This window comes from Nymphalis io, chromosome 27 (assembly GCF_905147045.1).
Source record: "Nymphalis io chromosome 27, ilAglIoxx1.1, whole genome shotgun sequence".
NCBI lineage: Eukaryota > Metazoa > Arthropoda > Insecta > Lepidoptera > Nymphalidae > Nymphalis > Nymphalis io.
In genome coordinates, this window is record NC_065914.1 from 5788126 (window position 1) to 5794308 (window position 6183).

The following is a 6183-nucleotide window of genomic DNA, read 5'->3' on the forward strand; positions in this document are numbered from 1 at the left end:
ATGTCTATGGGTGATGGTGATCATTTACAATGAGGTGGCTCGCTTGTACGTTCGCCTTCCTATTTTATATAAAAAGGGCTCAACAAGCTGAAATCCACGTTGACGTTTGTATGAATGTATATAAGAACGGATTGGACGCAAATCCTACCCAAAATACTTTTTTTTTCTTATCCACCCGTGCGATCGCGGGACGATTAGATTATTCAAATAATATTTAATATAATGGTATATATGCTATTAACTGTTGGATTACCAAATAAATAAATAAATAGCGATTGTCTATGTGAGAGCAGTTAAAAAAAATATCATACCGGGTTTTCTAAAATTCTTTTAACTCTATCTTGGACGCTTTTCCCCTTCTTTGGACGCACCAACATATAGATTTTTCTTATGCTTGTTGATCTAAAAACAAAAAAAGCATTAACCACTGATGGTGACATGATATATGAGATTTTATTGGGGCTAATATATCTCTTGATAAAAATCAAAATAGAAATAACATTTATTTTTGACGACAAAACGTAACAATTATGACGTCAGATTTCGATCACTGCGCCAATTTAATTCTCTTTTTAATATATGAGATAGATGGACAGGATAATGGATCACCTCTTGGTAAGTGGTCACCTACGCAGATATATAATAACTAACCTTGGAAAAATGTGCCTGTAGTTACACTGGCTCACTCACCCTTCAAACTGTAACAAAACAATACTAAATATTGCTGTTTAGCGATTAAAAATCTGTTGAGTGGATAATACCTCCGCATAGTTTAAACAGTCATTGCGACTATCTTCTTAAAAAAAATAATGATCTTATATTACACTGTATTCTAGCCCCTCGTGAACCGATAAGAACTAATTCCACTTTATATCTGTTAACAGGGTTATAAGGGTTTTATATGAGGCGATTGTTATGTGCTACCGGTAGAAGTTCGAGATGAAATGATGTGAACTCATCTAGAAAATGGAACCTACAAAAATGCCAAACTGTGCTCCATTTCAAGGCGTGTTGGGAAGTTTTATTTATATATAAGTAAATAAAACTAGCCAACAGTACAGGACATATTTTAGTGCACAATGTGTTCGTATAGGCAAATGTATTCTTTATTCCATCACTCACAATCCGATGAGCTGTCAAATCCGACACAACCGGAAATAGTTCAGGCGTAGGAACAACGGTTTTCCAATCATGGGAACTCAGATGTTCCTTGTGTTACATTGGCTCGCACAGTCATCAAATCGGAACACAAACATTATGTTTTGCTGTTTGGCAATAGAATATTTGATGATTAGCTTGCAGAAAGACCTAACACCATATTACATTCATTCATTTAAAAGTTATTGAATTTCCAAACATTTTAAAATTTTGACAAATATACCCATAATACAGTTCAGGTATGATCTGTCGTCCGTTAAGGTCGACGCATGATGACACGTAGAACGATTGAATTAATTGTTTTTTTTTTCTAGAAAAATTTACATCAAGTTCTATTGTCTTTAAAACGTTTTGGCCAATCAATTCGTAAGCAGGTATTTTGTTTGCAAGGTAATTTACTGCACTGCGTTGTTATTATTAGTGGTGAAGTTTAGAAAATATAAAAAATGAATGCCTGTGAATGTCCCACAGCTGGGCCAAGGCGTAAGGAGATGGTTTGGAGCTAATTCCGTAATCCGTTCCGTAATTCCGTATTTTCGTAAATGCGGGTTGGTGGAATACACATGTGGCAGATTTCAATGAATTTCAAGCACGAGATGAATTATAAACACAAATTAAGCAATGAAAATCAGTGGTGCTGGCCCAAATTAGAACCCACGATCATCAGTTAAGATTCACGCAATCTAACTACAAGAGCATCTCGGCTTCATATGTGTATTTATTCATTATTATTTTATTTATACCTGACCAATTTCTCGATCAGCTGTTTACCAATAAACCCTGATCCTCCCGTGAGAAACACGACGCCATCTTCGTAAAATTTTTGCACTTGAGAGTCACCACTTAAGATGGCTTCTTGTAAGATTTTTCTTTTTTCTAATGCATGCTGCTCCAATTCTTTGATATCAAACATTTTGTCTAAAATTATGATATAGAATAAAGTCTGTGTACAGCGATTGCACCATGGCATATTATGAATGGATTGCTTTTAAAAATACCTAAAGCAATTATAGTCTGTAATGTCCTACAGTGAGCAAACCAAATTTCTGGTACAGTGGAGTAAGGATTGATTAATATTTCTTACAAAGCCAATATCTATGGGTGGCAGGGACCACTCACTATCAATTACTTACTACCTAATAAAATACAAAAAACCTACTAGCTCTATCCTCTGGACTGTCTCGTCTGCCTTAACCATTGATGACCTTTAATTATAAACATTTCCTTAAGTAAGAGACCTAAGCATAAGCTTAAGAAACAATTACAGAAAAATAAACAGAAGTACTATTAAAATTTCGTTTATCAAAAACGTACATTGTTCCTTATCGAAGTTGGATATTTAACAGTAACGCATTAATATATTTCTACGTTGTTCTGTGGGAACTCACTTTGTATCTTATTCGAGAAATGTTGATAACCGATTTACGGTGATACACGTTTTGACAAAAGTTATAATCATATCATTTCCTGACATTTCACGGCCGTGTTCACGGCTATTCTGTAAGAGAAAACTCTTCCGAGTTCTCATCGCAGATATCGATCAATAATAATAATTATAAAATTTCAAGAATACATACGTCAAAATAGTATATTTTTTTTTTATAGAATAGGAAGGTGGACGAGCATATGGGCCACCTGATGGTAAGTGGTCACCAAACGCCCTTAGACATTGGCATTGTAAGAAATGTCAACCATCGCTTATAGCCAATGCGCCACCAACCTTGGAAACTAAGATTTTATGTCCCTTGTGCCTGTAATTACACTGGCTCACTCACCCTTCAAACCGGAACACAACAATATCAAGTATTGCTGTTTTGCGGTAGAATATCTGATGAGTGGGTGGTACCTACCCAGACGAACTTGCACAAAGCCCTACCACCAGTATAATATAATATATGGGTTGTAAACATTTCACGGGTGAGTAATGAAGTTTTGTTGAGTTTCGTTTTTCTAATTTATCTCTTATTATCTTAAAGTAATATAATAGTAGTATCCTGAGACATTATTCACACACGGCCATCTTATCCCATATTAAGCAGAGATATGGAAGTGCTATGGAAAACAAACACACAAATGTCTGTCCTGGTACTATCGAAAGTATCTAACAACCAAGCCAACCGACTAGGCAAAATAAATGCTTAACAAAAAACAAGTGTAAAAAAATATTCATAGATAACAAGTTATAATTTAAGATACTACTCACCGTTGTGATCGATAAACAAATGACAGTGGAAATATATCAGTGTGATATAACTTCTAATATATTTTTCTAATATTTATTTATAAAGAAATTAATCTAAGGGAGCTAGCGGACAAAATTTCTATATGATTTACTAGTCAGACACTATTAATAGTGCCATAAAAAATATTAAGAACCGCGTCTGCCTCCATGTAGTGCATTTTCAATTGATAGCGCTTTGGGGGTGCTAGATTATTTACTCATGTCAGCCACTGTCGTTGAAGTTTAAAAACGACGAAAATCGAATATAAGCGATTTCAAATATTCAGGTTGTTATTCATTCTAAGTATGTACATCTCAAAACTGTGAGCAAAATGTCTGAAAATTTTTTCGTTTTCCAGGAGTCATGGCGAATCGAATGGATGCAATTAGAACCATGGGCTCAGGGCTTAGTATACCCAAATATTTTACTGAAGAGCCCGGCTACCTCATGAATTTTCTTTATTTCCATGATGATTTTGACAATCAGCTCCTTGAGCAAATGAGGTGGCCAAAAAAGTACATTCCATGCACACATACATAGTAGATATATTTTTTAATAAAAATTAAATAAATGAATTACTACGTAGTTCTTAACCTCTCTGAACTTGCCAGTTTTATTACAAATATTAAATAATGCTGGATGAATTTGAAAAACCGTTTGTCGACTTCCACCATAATGGGGCACAGAGAAAGATTAATATAATAATGTACGTTCTAGACCATGCGTACTACTTGGGGTCAAGTTTATGGACGACAAATACTCTTATTAGGAACGTTTTATTAATACGAAACTGTCTTCATTGGTATTTGTTGCATTTTATAAAATTAACTTTTCATAACTCACAAGTGTTCACTATTTTCCTTCGCCTTAAGTTTTTAAATAGCAAAATTATTATGTAACTTATTGCCTGTGATTTGAATAAAGGTTTGATGAAATTATGAAACTGATTACGTTTAGTCTTTTGTAATGCAAATTTCGTTGAGGTTTTTATTTATAGCAATTTAATGAGCCAATATCCCCAAAATATAACACCGCAACTCATTGCTAAGCATTAAAGTCGATATCTATGCAAACGCTCATACTCTCTTTTATTCAAAGCGCTATAACTAAAAACGTTATGTATGACCTTAATACTGCCTTTAATTGGACGAAATCCATTCTTATTGATCAACGTTATCAATCGTTATAAATATGAAACATGAACAAATCATAAGCCAAAATGCTCGAGAGATCCCTGGCTTAAATTTATGTTGATATTTTTAATTACATATGTAGATTTATTGATATTCGTCTAGCATTTTTTTTTTTATAGAATAGGAAGGTGGACGAGCATATGGGCCACCTGATGGTAAGTGGTCACCAAACGCCCTTAGACATTGGCATTGTAAGAAATGTCAACCATCGCTTATAGCCAATGCGCCACCAACCTTGGGAACTAAGATTTTATGTCCCTTGTGCCTGTAATTACACTGGCTCACTCACCCTTCAAACCGGAACACAACAATATCAAGTATTGCTGTTTTGCGGTAGAATATCTGATGAGTGGGTGGTACCTACCCAGACGGGCTTGCACAAAGCCCTACCACCATTAGTAGAATATCTGATGAGTGGGTGGTACCTACCCAGACGGGCTTGCACAAAGCCCTACCACCAGTATTATTATACATATAAATTAAATTAAAATGTCTGTTATAATATATTGATAAAATAAATGCTTGTCTATGGGCGGTGTTGACCATTTACTATCAGATGGCTTATTTGCCAAGATCGTTAGTATGAACGAAGAGTTATTCATGATAATTATTGTATTATTGGTCTTATGAGTGTGTAGGTAATAGATAAGACCAAAGTCACGTGGATTACTTGTATGAAATAATAAAATACGACAACTAATATTTTGAATAACAATGAATTCTAATTGCTGAATAATTAATAATTTTAATATATATAATAATTCAACAATAGAAAATCCGTGGTGATGTTTAATTATAAACATAGCTGTAGTGAGTAAATTCTGGATTCGAATCCCAGGTAGAGCAATGGCTCTACCTGGGATTCTACCTTTATTAATGATAAAGTTGCCTTCGACGGTAAAATCTCAGTAGCATCCCTGAGTCAGGATGTTGGCAACGTTTGCAGTCATGGGCCCCTGCGGAAAGCGCGTAAAGCCGTTGCTCCTGCGCCTGAACTCTTTCCGGTCATCTCAGATTTCCATCAGATTATGTGAACAAGGATATAGAGTGAACTTCTGTTTGCGCTCACAATTATCTCAATAATTATTTAAAATATTGTAATAGAGCGGAGATGGCCTAGTGGTTAGAACGCATGAATCTTAACCGATGATCGTGGGTTCAAACCCGGGCAAGCACCACTGAATTTTCATGTGCTTAATTTGGGTTTATAATTCATCTCGTGCTTGACGGTGAAGGAAAATCATCGTGCATCCTGAGGAAACCTGTATGTGTCTAAATTCATTGAAATTCTGCCATATGTGTATTCTACCGACCCGCATCGAAGCAGGGTGGTGGAATAAGCTCCAAACATTCTCCGAGCCCAGTAGTGGGACATTAATAGGCTGTTACTGTTACTGTATTAATTGCAATAATGAAGCATGTTTAAATGTGAGTATGTTTTATTAATAAACCTAGAAATATTTCGTAGTAACAGCCAAAACACACGCCAAACTAATGCTTTGTCTGTTAGCCCACATATAAAAATCAATAAATATTAATGAATTACACAAATCAATCTACCTATTTATATTTGAAATTCATTTTTATTTTTTTATTTTTATGCAGTATAT